Raw genomic sequence first — 16,446 nt, forward strand, 5'->3', positions numbered from 1 at the left:
AAAGATGCTCAGAGAGAGTGCCTATGCCCTGATTTCAAGCACCAGAGCTAAAGAATTCTTTATACTCCATAGAAAATTGTGCTGTTGTACATTCATAATAAACTTTGTTAGGAAAAAGTAAAATAAATTAATGTAATATTATCTGGCATTGGACAGGACATAGTGAGATCTGAAAATGATTGCTGCCAATGGTTCCTTGATACAACTTACGTTACAGATACACTTGCCATATTGTGAATTTTTAAGGATACAATCGTGGGTTTTTTTCTTTTTCAAAATAATTGTACTGCCAGGTGCTAGTGGCTTACACCTGTAATCCTAGCTACTAAGGAGGCTGAGATTGAAGGTCTCTTTTCAAAGCTAGCACTGGTAGGAAAGTCTGTGAGACCCTTATCTCCAACTTAAGGGTCAGAAAATGTGAACTGGCACTTTTGCAAGCCTTGAGCTGAAGAACTGAGGGAAAATGCCCAGGCCTAGCGTTCAAGTCCCACAACTGACAAAAAAATACTAGTAATAATAGTAATTATATAATTACTATTAAGGTGTTATATATAAGGGCTACCAATTCATAATTTTTTTCTTTGCTAAAAGAAACACATATCCATATACATTACCAACAGTCAGGATTTGGCCATCTACTTTACTGCTGATCTCTGGGTGTAGAGGCAATGTGTAATACAAAACAATACAAACCAGTTCTGACTATAAATAATTTTTCTCTACACATCTTAAAAATCAATGCTGACAACATGAAATAAAAAATCCCTAAGTTTAAAACATTCTTCTAAACAAGTTAGAGAAATCCTGATAAGAATAATTTCAGAGAGCTTGAACTCAGGGCCTGGGTTCTGTCTCTGAGGTTTATTACTCAAGGCTAGTGCTGCCACTTTGAGCCACAGTGCCCCTTCTACTTTTCTTGTGGTTAATTGAAAAGAAACGACTCACCAGCTTTCCTCTCCAAATTGGCTTTGAACTAGGATCTAGAGATCTCAGCCCTCTGTGTAGCTAGGAATATAGGCATGAGTTCCTGGCACCTTGTTAGAATAATAGCTTACCTGAGACAGAGGCCAGTTAATATCAAATGTCAATCATGTTTTACTTTGTAAAATAAAGTTAACTGAAATGACTTCCACTAGAAATAAGGAATCAAGTGTATAGGTGGGTTACAAAGTTCTTACCAGAAGCTACATATTTTCCTTTTTCTTTCTTCCAAAATTGTGTGGTTTCCAGAATCATACCTTATCTTTCCTTGTGATTTCTTTAATTTATTTCATACATGTCCACAGCTTATTCAACTATAATTTATTTATGTGAAGAGCTTTGAAATATCTATTTTCAGTACAAACTCCTTGTATGCATCTTTCATTCATATACTCAACTGTCATAAAAACTTGAGAAACAGTATTCATCTCTTTTCATTACTGGATATTATTAATGAGTAAGTAAAATTTAGGAAAATAAAGAATAACATCAATAAATATAACATGATTTTAATACTACTGTTAAACATAAATATAATGTTGCTATTTTCTGAGCAATTTAATAAAAACCTCAAAGAAAGAAATAAACTTATTTGAGTGCTGATATTGTGGTTCAAACTCTGATATTGTGGTTAAACCTTACCTTCTCACTTAAGCTTTTTCCCTAACTGGTGGTGCTCTATACTTGAACCACAACTCACTTCCAAATTTATGTGGGGGATTATATAAAGATAAGAAGCTTGTGGAATAAAAATCATTTGTGTCCCTATCTTGGGGTTCATTTCACTTAACAGCATCTTATATGATTATATGGTACCCTGTATTAGTTATTTCAAGTAAGGGAAACCATGGGACCTATGGATATTTGGGCCTGGCTTATTTCACTTACTATATTTTTTTTCACATCTTTCCAATTCCTAACAAATGGGATGATGTCATTCTTTCTGATGCAGGAATAGAATTCATATACATATATATATATGTATGTATACATACATACATACATGTGTATGTATATATCTGTATGTATATACATACACATATATGTATGTATGTATATACATACAGATATATACATATACATATATGTGTACATATATATGTATGTGCATATATATACAAGAAAGTGTGGCACACATATATGTATATATATATACACATAGGTATATATGTATATATTCCATACATATGTATATAAGTATATATCCATTCATCTACTGAGGTGCGTCTGAGTCCGTTTGATATCTTAGCTATTGTAAATAATGCTGCATTATACATAGTTGTGCTGGTAGCTTAGTATGTTCTTGTTTTTGATCATTTGGTAAATGCCCAAAAGTGGGATATCTGGGTGAGCTCTAAGTGGAGTCTTGGAAAAAATTATATTAACTGAAATAAGTCAGACCCAAAAAATCATAGGTCCTATACTTTCCCTTATTTGCAATAAGTAGTATATATCTGGGACAAGAATAAAAGTTCAAATAGTATGTACATATGACCAGATAAGATATTCTTAAGCAAATTGAACTACAAGATAGGGATTTATAATATAACATCTGATTTTTTTGTTTCTTTGTATGTTCCTCCACCATGGTATAACCCCTGTTTTCTCTGTATTCAGTGTCAGTGCCCTGTATCTTGTATACACAATTCTCTAGCTTTGGGCGGGGAAGGGAAAAAACAAGTTGTTAAAATAGGGATACAGGCTGACCCATTGTAGCAATGAGATACACAATACACTATGTTGAAAAAGGAACTTTGCAATTTAGGCAGCGAAGAGGGGAAGGTGGGAGTGGAGGAGTAATTGTGCAGGTTGGAAGGAAGGAAGGGTAGGGGAAAACAAAGGAGGAGGTAGCAAGGCTTAATAGAAAATTACTCATTACCTTGCTCATGTAACTATAACCCCTATATACTTTATTTTTCAATATAAACCTCTTTTAAAAAAAGGTGTCATGTACACCTAATAGAGTAGCCTACATCTGTAAACCCAGCTGATCAGGAAGCAGAAATGAGGCTAGGCCAGAGAAAAAACTGCCAAGACATCCATCTCAACAAATGAGCTGGCCATAGTGGTTCACATCTGCAATCCTAGCTAATTGTGTGGGAGACATAAGAAGCAATCTAAGATCATTCAGTCAATCTAAGATCAGACCGGGCAAAAAGTTCAAAACTTCAAGTAAATAAAATGGAGTAGAAGTATGGCAAAAGTAATTGAGCTGCTTGTTGCTATAAAAATAAAGTCCTATCTAGCAAGCAGAGAACACCTGAACAGAACCCTAGTAATACTCCTCTCTTCCACCAAAAAGCCTAAATAACTTTTTCTCATTTGAACATCTAATTTCAAGGCCACTGAAAGATTAGAGATGGTGATATTCTCTTTAAAATTATGTATTCAAAGGAGACAAAGTTATTTAGGCTTTGAAAGAATTGACTAAGAAGTAAAATGCATGTGATTTTTGTTAGCTCCATAATTCTCAAAAATATAAATTTTATTCAAGTATTTAATATATACCTATATGTGTACAAATATCCATGTATGTATGTATATACATGTATGTGCATATATGTATATATATATATATATACACGTGGTTCATCTCTTTTCTGTGTAGCAAATGGTAAAAATGAAACTGCAATCACTACTCAAAGGCATGAATAAACAAAGAGAATGAGCATAGAACTCATATTTAGGAATCTATGGCTAGGCGATAACACTGACAATCTTTTACATCACTTTGCATGTGTCACTTACTGCAGTACAGGGACAGTACAACAACAATGGGATACCAGGCAGAAGAAAGGAGAAATGAGAGATACAAATAGTACAATACTCTTTCTGATGGGTAAGTAGGATTTCCTCTGTGTGTGTGTGTGTGTGTGTGTGTGTGTGTGTGTGTGTGTGTGTGTGTGTGTGTGTGTGTATTACATTTTCTTGAATCATTTCTCTCTTGAGGGGTATCTGGGTTGATTCAGTAAGCATGGTTGTGCTGAAATATTTACTATATCCTGGTTTGTATTCTTTCAAGTAAATGCCTAGGAGTAGAGTTGCTGGATCATATGTAAGTGGCTAGTCAAAACAGGGGTGAAGGGGGAAAAGGTACAAGAATGACCAGGAGAAAATGGAGGAAGTGCTCAGAGTAATCTAGTAAATATCCTACAAAATTAAGAAGAGTGAAGGAAGAGGTACATAGAGGAAGGATGTGAATGTTGAAAGGGTTAGCATTGATCAAGGTATATTGTACACAGAAACTGCCTTGTTTACTAACTCCTTTGCTACTTGAAATAATAATTAAAAAATCATGTCCCCAAAATTAGAAGCGAACCATAAGAATCTGCTCAGATCACCTCTAGGGTCTACAAATCTGTTTTGGTTAGGATAATTTTTAGAACAACACAAATGATACATATCATCTGAAGAAAATTTAATGATTTCCAGCTATTTAAGATAATCATTTTTGGAGATATGGCTCAAGGGGCAACTTGTTACCTAGTGAGCAATGCTTTCAGATATTGAATTCAATGTTGATCTTGAACAAAAGTAAAAACAATCAATAAAAGTCAGGCACTTTCCATGGCACTTGTAGCTCATGAGTTTAATCCTACCTTTAATCATAAGGCAGAGATCTGGGAATCTCAGTTCAATGTCAGTTTGGATAGGAAAATCTGTGAGACTCTCATCTCCAATTCACTGCCAAAGAAAGATGGAAGTGGAATCATGGCTCAAGTGGTAGAATGCTAGCCTACAGCATAATGCTCAGGGATAGAACCCAAACCTTGACTTCTAGCCTTAGAAAAGTGCATATACATACACAAAGGAAGTAAATCACTCAAGTTCTCAACCTTCCATTTCCATAATCCTAACTCTAATCCTGGTGAGAACCCTGAGAGTAACCTTGATGATAATAGTAACCCAATCCTAAAATTAATGGAATATATATCCTAACAGATACTCATGGTCTTTGAAATGATTTATTTGCACTTTGCACCAAATCCTACAGATTCCCTGAATTGGACTCTGAAATCGTTCCCTATTATGAATATTAACCTCAAATCTTCAAATCATGAAAACTATCATAGATTCCACTGATCTTAACTTTTACTGAACTCCTATATCTCTAAAAAGAAGTTGCAGGTTTACTTAAATTATACTCTACTTCCTAACCCTAACTATATATCTAAACCTTACTAGAAACCTAACTCTAAATTTAACCCTATTGAACCTTGAACAGGAAAACTCTGTAGTTTTTGTTAAATTTCACAATTATTTTACTTGAAAATGTTAGCAGAAAACTCTCAGTTTTACGTTAAAGCTTACCCTTCCTTACCCCTAAGTCTAACCTGAACTAGAACAGTAACCATAACCATAATAATAATAGCCTTTGGATTCTAAAAGCCATACAAATACATTAGATTTATTCATCCTAACTTTGATTCAACTAATCTCTCTAAAAATAGTTTGTAGTTTTACTCATTATCTTGCCATTTTTGTAACCCTAACCTTAAATGGAATATTGAGGCTAACCCTCACACTAACCATATCCTAATCTTAATATAATTAGCAGGTTCATATTTCACATTCGTCCTAATTCTCACATGACTTGTTATTCAAAGATAGTTTCAGTTTTACACTAAACTTATCATTGCCCTAATGCTAACACTAACCACAGCTGCAACTGAAACCTCACTTTCACCCTAATGATAGTCCAATTCTAATGTTTAAGAAAAATAGTCTAGTTTTAATCAGTTTGCACTCTGGAAATGAGTTTCAGAGTGCCCTGATTCCCACAAATTTTCTGACTCTTCCTCTGAAGTTATCTTGTTCCCTAACATGAACCATTATAAAATAACTTGCCCTCAAATTCTATTATCAGGAAAAATACTGTAGTATCCATTGATCCTACATTTTCCTGAACCCCTGTAGCCTAAAACATTTTCGGATTTACTTACCATCTAGTCCATTACTTAACGATCTTAACCTAAACTGGATGGAAATGTCTCATTTATTCATTAAAAAATGATCACTAAGAAATAAATATAATGAAAATACTTTAGTTGCATCTCAATCTACTTAAAATAGATTGGTTACTATTATCATCAAGGTTACTACAGTCTCAATTTGTTACCAAAATATTAGTGTTCAGGAATATCACTCATTTTAAGAAAATGACTAGTCAAACAAAGCTTATATTATATTTGAAATTTAAAAAATGAAAAGGATACCCAGATTAATGACCTTACTCAGACATTCAGAGATTCAAAAAATGTAGAAATATCCTCATTTATGTAAGTCAAACATGGAAGAGAGGATATGGCAAGCCCAAAGTCACATACCAATGGCAGAGATATTTAACAAAATCCCATGAAGTTGAAATCAGTCTTAAAAGGGAGATTTGGGCATAAAGGGAGTAGGGCAGAAGAATGGAGATGGAAATGGTGGAATAATACAGTCATATAACTCAATATACATAACTGAAAATATAAGTAGGAAACTTGAAGGGATATGTGGGGTTGGGGTAAAGGAAGAAAGAAAAATAGAAAGGTTGACAATTATCCAGATGCATTGTACATTGAAATGCACATATTCTCTATTCAACACTGACATGATGAAGCAAAACCCCTTTGGACAATTAGCTAAAAATTAATTTTTTTGAAATTTTAATGTTAATGGACCAGATGCATAAAATTTTAGAGATAAATAAGAGGATAGCACTTACATATTGTTGAGGCTTGTACTCCTTTCAATATACAAAAATTAGTGTGACAAGTCTACTCCGAATGTTAATTGTGTTTTGCCAATTCTTCTTGCAAGTTGCTTAAAATATAGAGAACCAATTTCCAATATCCCTACACTTCCAATAAAAAAAAATCATATAGACCTTTGGGTTTTTCACTTGTTTCTAAATATCTTAATGTAATGTATTGGAACTAATTTCATTCCACATTTAAATTTAAATTTTAGGTCACTAAATTCTTTTCAAATCCTCTCACTCCATCACAGGTATGGTTAGATAACTGATGTGGGCAGAATCAGAACTATTCAGAAGGTTGTAAATAGATGCTTACCTAGTTTTCTCTCTTCTGGAGCATAGAATATAGATTGTCTTAACTGGAAAAAGTTTGCCTTCCCAGGTTTTCTGCATATGAACATTCCATCAACATTTGGTTATTAGAGGATTATTCAAGATTAGCTAAATGTTGATTGATAATGACTGAGCTTGACAGAAAGGTGAGGGAAAACAATCTATACTTCAATGAGGTTCTGACTTGTGTTTCACAAAGGGTTATGAAAGCTCTCCATTAGAAATCTAGCAGCTGTGCTTTTAAAAATACTTGCATGGTTAGACTTTCTGATAATGTCACAATTCAAGTACTTAGGAGTTCCATACTATTCAAGATGCTATATTAGATCCTTTTACATTTTGCAGACAGCTCTTGGTGATGAAATTTGAGCTTTTCAAAATTGCTCTCCCAATTCCATCCACAAAATGCAGACAAAAAAGACAAAAAAAAATTGAAAAAATGTTTATCTGTTGATAGTGCATATACTTTTATTTTCCATTACAAACATAAAATGTAGTAAAATGTTTCATAGCAATTACTCTGAACTAGGTTGTGTACACATTTTAATGTAAATAATATACTGTGTTCAAGAAAAAGTTTGAGGATCCAACATTTTAATATGCCTGTGGTCCTAAAACCAATATCTTACCGATATTGACTGATAAATACAACTTCCCATAAGTACAGAAGTTTTCCTTGTATCTTTTTAATATATATTTTTATTGTAAAGACACTGTACACAGGGGTTACAGTTACATAAGGAAGGAAGTGAGTACATTTCTTATTGAGCATTGTTACCAAATCCTTTGTTTTTCCCCTACCATCCCTTCCCTTCACATCACCCACATCCTCCATCCAAACCCCCCCATAGTATATACTCTGATAGGATACTCTCCTGCTACTTTGGTTGTTGAGAGTCTACAAGAGCAAGCATTCCATGGGGAGCAGGGTGACACCATACGACCTTTACTTACTGAGATTTCCGAATGACTTCCTATCACTTGTACTGCATTTTTCAAGTCGAATCTCATGTCTTAAAACATACCAGTTTTAAGAGATAAGAGGAGTGGTAAAAGAACTCTTAGAGACAAATACATCTTCAACATATTTGGTTCCAAGAATTCCATCTAAGGCATATTCAACAACTAGTGAAACTTATGTTGACTGTAACTATGTGTCTTTCTCCATGTGTGCATATATACATGGGTATATGTATGTGTGTATTTGTGAGTAGAGTAACATACACGTGTACATATATAAGGGCACATACATATATGCATATATAAACAAATGTAAATATATAAATATATTTGCATATATATATCAAGTGTTCAGTGATTTAATGTATAGTTCCTAACACATTGTCATTCTCACAAAGTGTACATGATAAACTGCTCTGAGGATCTGTGCTCTATGACGGGTATCCTTTGTACTCACGTCCCCATTATCTTGTTTTTCAGTCTACTTTCCATAGGATAGCTTTGTTTTCATTACATGTAGTTACTCACTGATACTCAAAGGAAAAGGTTGTTTGTAAAAGGAAACGTACTTTTAGGTCACAGGTTAAAAGTATCTTATCCATCCCAATTATTCTTATGAGATAAAATTTATAATAGTAATAAAATTGAGAAGGAATTCCTAGATCTGTTGTTTTACCATTTAGAATGGCAAATAATAATATCACATCACAGTTGTAACTCTTCAATAAGGCAAAGGTAACTGATTGTCCATATCATGTTCCCACAAATCAGTGGATCCTGAAGGATGATAGTAGACCACCAGAAATTCTAAGCAGCAGACATGAAGCATGAAAGAGAAAGTGAGGAAATGATAGAGAGTATAAGAGAGAGAGAAATATCATAATAGTGAAAGTGCATAACAGATAAATAAGAGCTGTATGAGAATATTCATATGCCTATCTTTTGACACTACATGTACATTTGAAGGTATTTGTTGCATAAAAACCAATCAACATAAAATATAAAGCATTTCATGGAGGTCGGAGGAAGATGGTAGAGGAGAACCTGGAGGCTAAACAAGCTCTCACATACAAAGCAGTTTTAGTATTCCAGTGAACAGTACTAGCCTAGATAATCACACCAAGTGTGCCAACACTGTACACAGAGTTTGACTAGAGAGGGAAGATCCAGGCAAGTAGACAGATCTGAGCACTTGCCAGTAGCCACGGTTGTGGCAGCATCTGTGGCTCCCATAGCCACCATATCTACAACAGAGTGTCCAGGACAAAGGCGCCATATGCAGTGGGTGAGCGGATTCTGCTCAACACTAATAAGAACTGAAAAGGAGCAGATAAATTCATCCTGCAGATCACAGACCAGAGATAACCAGGAACAAAGACTCCTGCCTGAGTAGAATCCTGACATCCTCACTCCTTCTCATGGAGCAGAGGTGGGAAGGCTGCCCCTCCCCCTCCCACCAGACATCATCTTTGATACTGAGAAAGGCCAGGTTGAGCAACTAGCTCCAACTCAGGTCTTGTAAGAAAACAAAGGAGTCATTTAGCAGGTCATAGGTATCTGACCTGACCTTCCAGGCTCAGATCCACCCAGGAGAAAGTCACCTAGCCCAAGCAGAGAGAGTTCTGCCCCCCAGAGGAGTGACTATCTTCACTGGGTTAACAGAACCAGAGGCTGCCCCTACCTACAGCAGCCTAGACAATCAATTGAAATTCAATAAACATAAACCTTGAGAATGGCTCCAGGCTGGGGTCTGGGAGTATCTCAGGAGCTAGCCCCTCAGGGAAAAGCTACTGTTTGCTGAAACGCCTCAACCCTACCCAGAACGTAGCCTCATCACAGCATATCCAAACTAGAGGAAACAGCCATATTTCTCTTTCGTGATACTCAAAACAGATCTCCCTCCCACTGAACGAGCCTGAAGGAGGATCACAAGATCCTGGATAAAGCGGAGCATTTTATTGACTGCTCAAACAAACTGATGTAAGAAATCAATCAGGCCACAGGAAAACCAAACACCACAAGCAGACCAAAGACTCCACGAAGAGACTGGTTACAGATACCGGGGAGATACAGGATCTTCCCATTCCTCACACACACACACCCCCGAAAATTAAACAACTCTTTTTGGTACCATTTTTTTAAATTTTTTAATTGTTTTCTATTAATCATTTTTTTCTTCTTCTCCTAATTTTTATTTTAGGTGTGTGTGTGTGTGTGTGTGTGTGTGTGTGTGTGTGTGTGTGTGTGTGTGTGTGTTTGTGTGTGCTTTTTTAAAAAATCGATATTGACATTTTGGTCCTTTTTAAATTGTTTTTATTTTTTTGATTCTTTTCATTTTTTTGTCTTTCTTTTTTTTTTTTTGCGTGACTTAATTGCTGTTTTGCCTCATCCCCAGATAAATACCCTTCATCAATTATTAGAACTTATCCCCCATTGTGTACATAATTAATCCAGAAATGTATTACTTAATTCACAAACTTTTAGGCTTAAATGTTTAATAGCAGTATTATATCTTTATACCATATAATTTTTAAGTAAATATTTTAAGAATTTTTATTTTTTAGTTTTTCATGTCTCCTTTCTATCATCCCCTCCTGTCATCCTATCCTTTTCTTCTTTCAATATCACTTCTTTAAAGTTACATAATTTTTAAATGTTTCACTTTTTAAATTTAAATTTTTGTTTTTCCATTTTTGATTATCTTCTCTTTAATTTCTCTCCTATCATTCTGTCCAGTACCTTTCCCTCTCTGAGATTAGGACTTGATTAAATTTACTTTAATTTCTCCACATATTTCTAATCCTATTTTCCCCCACATTTCTCCTTAAACATAATAATTTCTGATTTGAAAAATTCATCTTTGCTGTTCTTAGCCCATTAATGCATAGTTTTTTGATGTTGAATAGATTGTATCTGTTACACTAGGTTCTTTCTGCAGCCATTTTGACTATGCAACTACAGGACTTTGGTTGATGCTTGCCTTAAAATAGTGTTTTAGCAAAAAAATTGGTGTCACTTTCATATCAACTGTGCAGAACAAGCCGGAAAACACGAGAAAAATGGCAAGTCTGGGTATCTCAACTCCCATTCATGATAATCCAGTGACAGAACAGTTAATGAATAATCCGGAGGAGAGTTCCTGCAAAGAGCACTATAAACACTACTGGTAAACGTGGTGAATGAAAAGAATGAAAGCTTGCAAAGGACTCAGTTTGAACGTGAGAGGGAGAGAGAGAGGAGGCAAACCAAACGTTAGTACAGGAATTTCGTGACTGTGAGGAAACTACTCAAAGACTGATACAGTAATTGCGTGAACAGGTTGAGAACAGTCAAAGAGAAATAAAGGAATTGCGTGAGCAGGCTGAGAACAGTCAAAGAGAAAGAAAGGAATTGCGTGAGCAGGCAGAGAACAGATGAAGAGAGACACAGGAATTGTGTGAGTAGGCTGAGAACAGTCAAAGGTAACTACAGGAATTGCATGAACGTGAGGAAGCTAATTAAAGCATAACACAGGAATTGTGACATTGGGATGAGAATAGACAAAGATCAATAGAGGCATTCATGGAATCCATAAACAGACAGCTGAAAGAATTCAGGGCGACCACACAGGGAATGCTGAATGGAGCCTGACAGCAGGAATGGGAGTCCAAGTAATCCATAACCAATCAACTAAGTGATTTGAGAACACGAAATTAAGGAAGTAAAGAAGTTCATAGAAGATCGAAAACAAGGCTCCAACAAAGAATTTGAAGCCATCAAGGCCAACAAATTAGAAGGAAAAGAAATAAACCAAGTAGAAAGACAACAGTAGATTAGAGCATGCAGAAGATCGAATCTTGGGGATTGAAGACAGCCTAGGTATTATAGAGAAAGAACATACAACTATCCAAGACAAATCCAAGAAATATGATAGATCTATTCAACATTTGGAATACACAATCAGAAGGTCTAGTCTGAGGACAAATGGTGTAGAGGAGCAGGTAGAGACAGAAGTTAATTGTTGAGGAAATCTGTTTAACAGGATCCTAGTAGAGAACTTCCCAAACATACAAAAAGATAGGCCTATTCAGATACAAGATGCTTGTAGAATCCCAAATAGACCAGAACAGAACAGCACTTCCCATTGTCACATTATAATCCACACAGGACCAATTCAGATCAAGAATAAGTTCTTAAAAATGTCAAGGAGAAAAAATCAATCATCTAGAAAGGAAAACCAATTAGAATCACCTCATATTTTTCAGCATAAATAAGTAAAGCAAGAAGAGCCTGGCAGGCTGTATGCCATGCCCTGAAGACAAACAATTTTCAACCAAGAATACTGTACCCAACTAAACTCTCCTTCATAACTGAAGGTCAAATAAAAACCTTCCATAGCAAAGAAAAACTGAAAAATATATCTCCACCAAACCAGCCCTATAAAAAATACTTAAAGATGACCTACACACAGAAAACCAACAAGACCACAATAATGGCTAAGAAACCACACCCAAACTGAGAATCCAAGAACCATAGGAAAAACCAAGTTTCCACAGCCCCCAAGGAGGTTACCAAACACCTCTCAGTCCTACCTCTCAACATTAACTTAAAGCTCGAATTTAGCAAAATAGACTGTCTAGTTGGATTAAAAAGCAAGATAATTCTATCTCCTGCCTTCAGGAGGCACACTTTACCTATAAAAGCAAACACATTTTGTTAATGAAAGGATGGAATAAAATCTACGAAGCAAACGGCTGCCATAAAGAGGAAGGAGTTGCAATAATAATATCAGATAAAATATGCCTCGAATTAAAATTACTGTAAAGAGATAAAGAAGGTCGCTACATGAGACTTATGGGTTCTCTACTTCAGGAGAATATTACAATTCTAAATATGGAATTGCCAAACAATAGAGCACCAAAATTTATCCAAGAGACACTATTTTCCCTCAGATCTCACATAGGTCCAACGACATTAATTGTTGAGGATTTTAAACACCACCATCCCCACTATATAGATCAAATCAGCAAAAAAAAAATCAACAGGGAAACCGCAGATTTAAACAACTGCATAGAGCAAATAGATTTAACAGACATCTACTGAATATTTCACCCATTAGCATCAGAATACTCATTTTACTCTGCAGTTCATGGAACATTTTCCAAAAGAGATCACATTTTAGGTCACAAAACAAACTTGTTCAAATTCAGAAAAATTGAAGTTACACCTTGAATCCTCTCAGACCACAAGGGAATAAAATTAGAACTCAACACCAAAAAAGTCTTGTAACACATGGAGGCTGGACGACACACTGTTGAATAACCAGGGGGTCATGGAAGAGATTAGAAAGGAAATTCAAATGTCCATGATATTCCACAAAAATGAACACACAAATTACCAGCTCCTCTGGGACACTGCAAAGGCAGTACTCAGAGGTAAGTTTATAGCTCTGAGTTCCTACACCAACAAATTAGAGAGATCTGAAACCAACCACTTAATGAGACATCTGAACCACCTTGACAAAGAGCACCAAGATAAACCCCAATTCAATAGATGGAAAGAAATAATTAACATTAAATCCCAGTTAAATGAATTAGAAATTAAAAAAAAAGAGAATGAATCAACAAAACAAAGATTTGGTTCTATGAAAAAATTAACAAAATTGACAAACCCTTAGCAAATCTTATCAGAAAAAGAAGGAACACACCCAAATAGATAAACTCAGATGTGAGAATGGAAACATCACCACAGAAAACAACCAAGATTCTGAACATTATAAGGGAGTATTTTCAAATCTTTATGCTAATAACTTTGAAAACTTGGCAGAAATGGACCTTTTGCTAGCAATTATCAACATGCAAATACTAAACCAAGATGAGTTAAAGCATATTAAGGGGCCCACATCAAGCATTGAAATAGACACAGCAAAAAGAGACCTCCCATGTAAGAAAATCCCAGGACCTGTACAAGAGCTTCAAAATAGAGCTCACACCAATACTACTCCAACTCTTCGATGAAATTGAAAGAGATAGTTCACTACCGAACACATTCTATGAAGCCATCATAACCCTCATCCCAAAACCAGACACGGACTCATCAAAGAAAGAGAAGTATAGACCCATTTCTTTGATGGACATTGATGCAAAACTTCTCAACAAAATTTTGGCCAATCGACTTCAAAAATTCATCCAAAAATCATACACCAATATACAGGATTTATTTCAGGGATGCAAACCTGTTTCAATATACACAAATCAATTAATATAATTTATCACATCAACAAGAGCAAGGATTAAAACCATATGGTTATCTCAACAGATGCACAAAAAGCATTGGACCAGATCCAACACCCCTTTATGATGAAGGTTCTGGAAAAATTAGGAATCCATGGAACATTCCTCAATACAATAAAAACTATATGGAAAACGTACAACCAGCATTATAATTAATGGTGAAAAACTAAAGCCATTTCTGCTTAACTCGGGAATGAGACAAGGATGTCCACTCTCTCAACTTCTCTTCAACCTAGTATTAGAATGCCTAGCTACAGAAATAAGGGATCCAAATAAGGAAAGAAGAATTAAAATTCTCCCTCTTTGCAGATGACATGATCTTGTACTTAAAGAATCCCACGGACACCACTCCCAAATTACTCATGCTAATTCAAACCTGGAAAAATAGCAGGGTATAAAATTAACCCTCAAAAATTAATGGCTTTTCTGTACGCCAACAATGAGAAAAGTGTGGCTCAAATCAAGAAAGCGTTTCCATTTGTAATAGCGCCACAAAAAATAAAATACCTAGGAATTAACCAAAGAAGTGAAGGACTTCTATGATGAAAACTTTAAAATCTGAAAAAGGAAATCAAAACAGAACTTAGAAAGTTGCAAAAACCTCCCATGTTCCTCGATAGGAAGGATGAACCTTGTGAAAATGGCAATATTTCCCAAGGCTATCTACAAGTTCAATGTCATACCTATCAATATTCCAACCGCATTCTTCAAGGAAATAGAAGAGGCAATCCAAAAATTCATATTGAACAACAAAAGACCCCCAATTGAAAAAAGCGATCCTTAACAGAAAGAACAGTGTTGGAGGAATATCAATACCAAATTTCAAACTCTCCTACAAAGCCATAGTAATTAAAACAGTTTTGTACTGGCACAAGAAAAGATCTCAGGAACAATGGAATAGAATTGAAAACCCAGAAATGAATGAACCTACAGACCCATAATCATCTAATATTTGATAAAGGGTCTAAAAAGATAAAATCGAGGAAAGGCTGTTCAGTAAATGGTACTGGCAAAATTGGTTAATCACTTGTAGAAAATTAAGGCTAGACCCTTACATATCACCCTGTACCAGAATCAAGTCCAAATGGATCAAAGACCTCGGAGTCAAAGCAGATATTTTGAAAACATTACAGGATGGAATAGGAGAAACACTAGGTCTCCTTGACAAAGGCTGGAATTTTCTGAAAAGAAATGCAAAAGCACAACAAATGAAAGAAAGGTTGGACAAATGGGATTGCATGTAATTGCAGAGCTTCTGCATGGCAAAGGACATAGCTAGCAGGATCAATGAAAAGCCCACGGAATCGGAGAGGATCTTCACTAGCCATACAACCGACAAGGGTTTCATATCTAAAACAGATGTGGAAATCAAAATTTAAATCCCCCAACAACAAATACTCAAAGAAAATACTGCCCCAAAAATAAGTGGGCTAAAGACATAAAGAGAAACTTCTCTGAAGAGGAAAGGAGGGTGACCAATAAAGACATGCAGAAATGCTCAACCTCCCTAGCCATAAAAGAAATGCAAATCAATCAACACTGAGATATCACCTCACCCAAGTTAGAATGGCTATAATCAAGAACTCTAATAACAACAGATGCTGGAGGGAATGTGGACAGAAGGGAACCTTACTTCATTGTTAGTGAGAGTGTAATCTTTTTCAACCACATTGGAAAGTAGTATGGAGGTTCCTCCAAAGACTCCACATAGAGCTCCCCTATGACCCAGCAATCCGACTTTTGGGCATTTACCCAAATGATCACAAACAAGACCATACTAAAGCTACCACACAGATATATTTATTGCAGCATTACCATAGCTAAGATATGGAACCAACCCAGATGTCCCTCAGTAGATGAATGGATCAAGAAAATGTTGTATATATACACAATGGAATTCTATGTCTTTATCTGAAAGAATGATATTGCCCCATTTGTTAGGAAATGGAAAACTTGGAAAAAATTATATTACGTGAAGTAAGCCAGGCCCAAAGAAACATAGGTCCCATGGTTTCCCTTATTAGCAATTACTAGTGTATGTCTGAGACATGCAGGAATTGTTAGATAAGTTGATGTTAGGTGAAGTGAACCCCAAGATAAGAATTCAATTTTTTTTCTTTTCTGTAATTATTTCTAACATATTTATAAGAAGACTTC

Source organism: Dipodomys merriami, unplaced genomic scaffold (genome assembly GCF_024711535.1).
Source record: "Dipodomys merriami isolate MVZ:Mamm:240054 unplaced genomic scaffold, mDipMer1.0.p SCAF_150, whole genome shotgun sequence".
Classification (NCBI taxonomy): Eukaryota; Metazoa; Chordata; class Mammalia; order Rodentia; family Heteromyidae; genus Dipodomys; species Dipodomys merriami.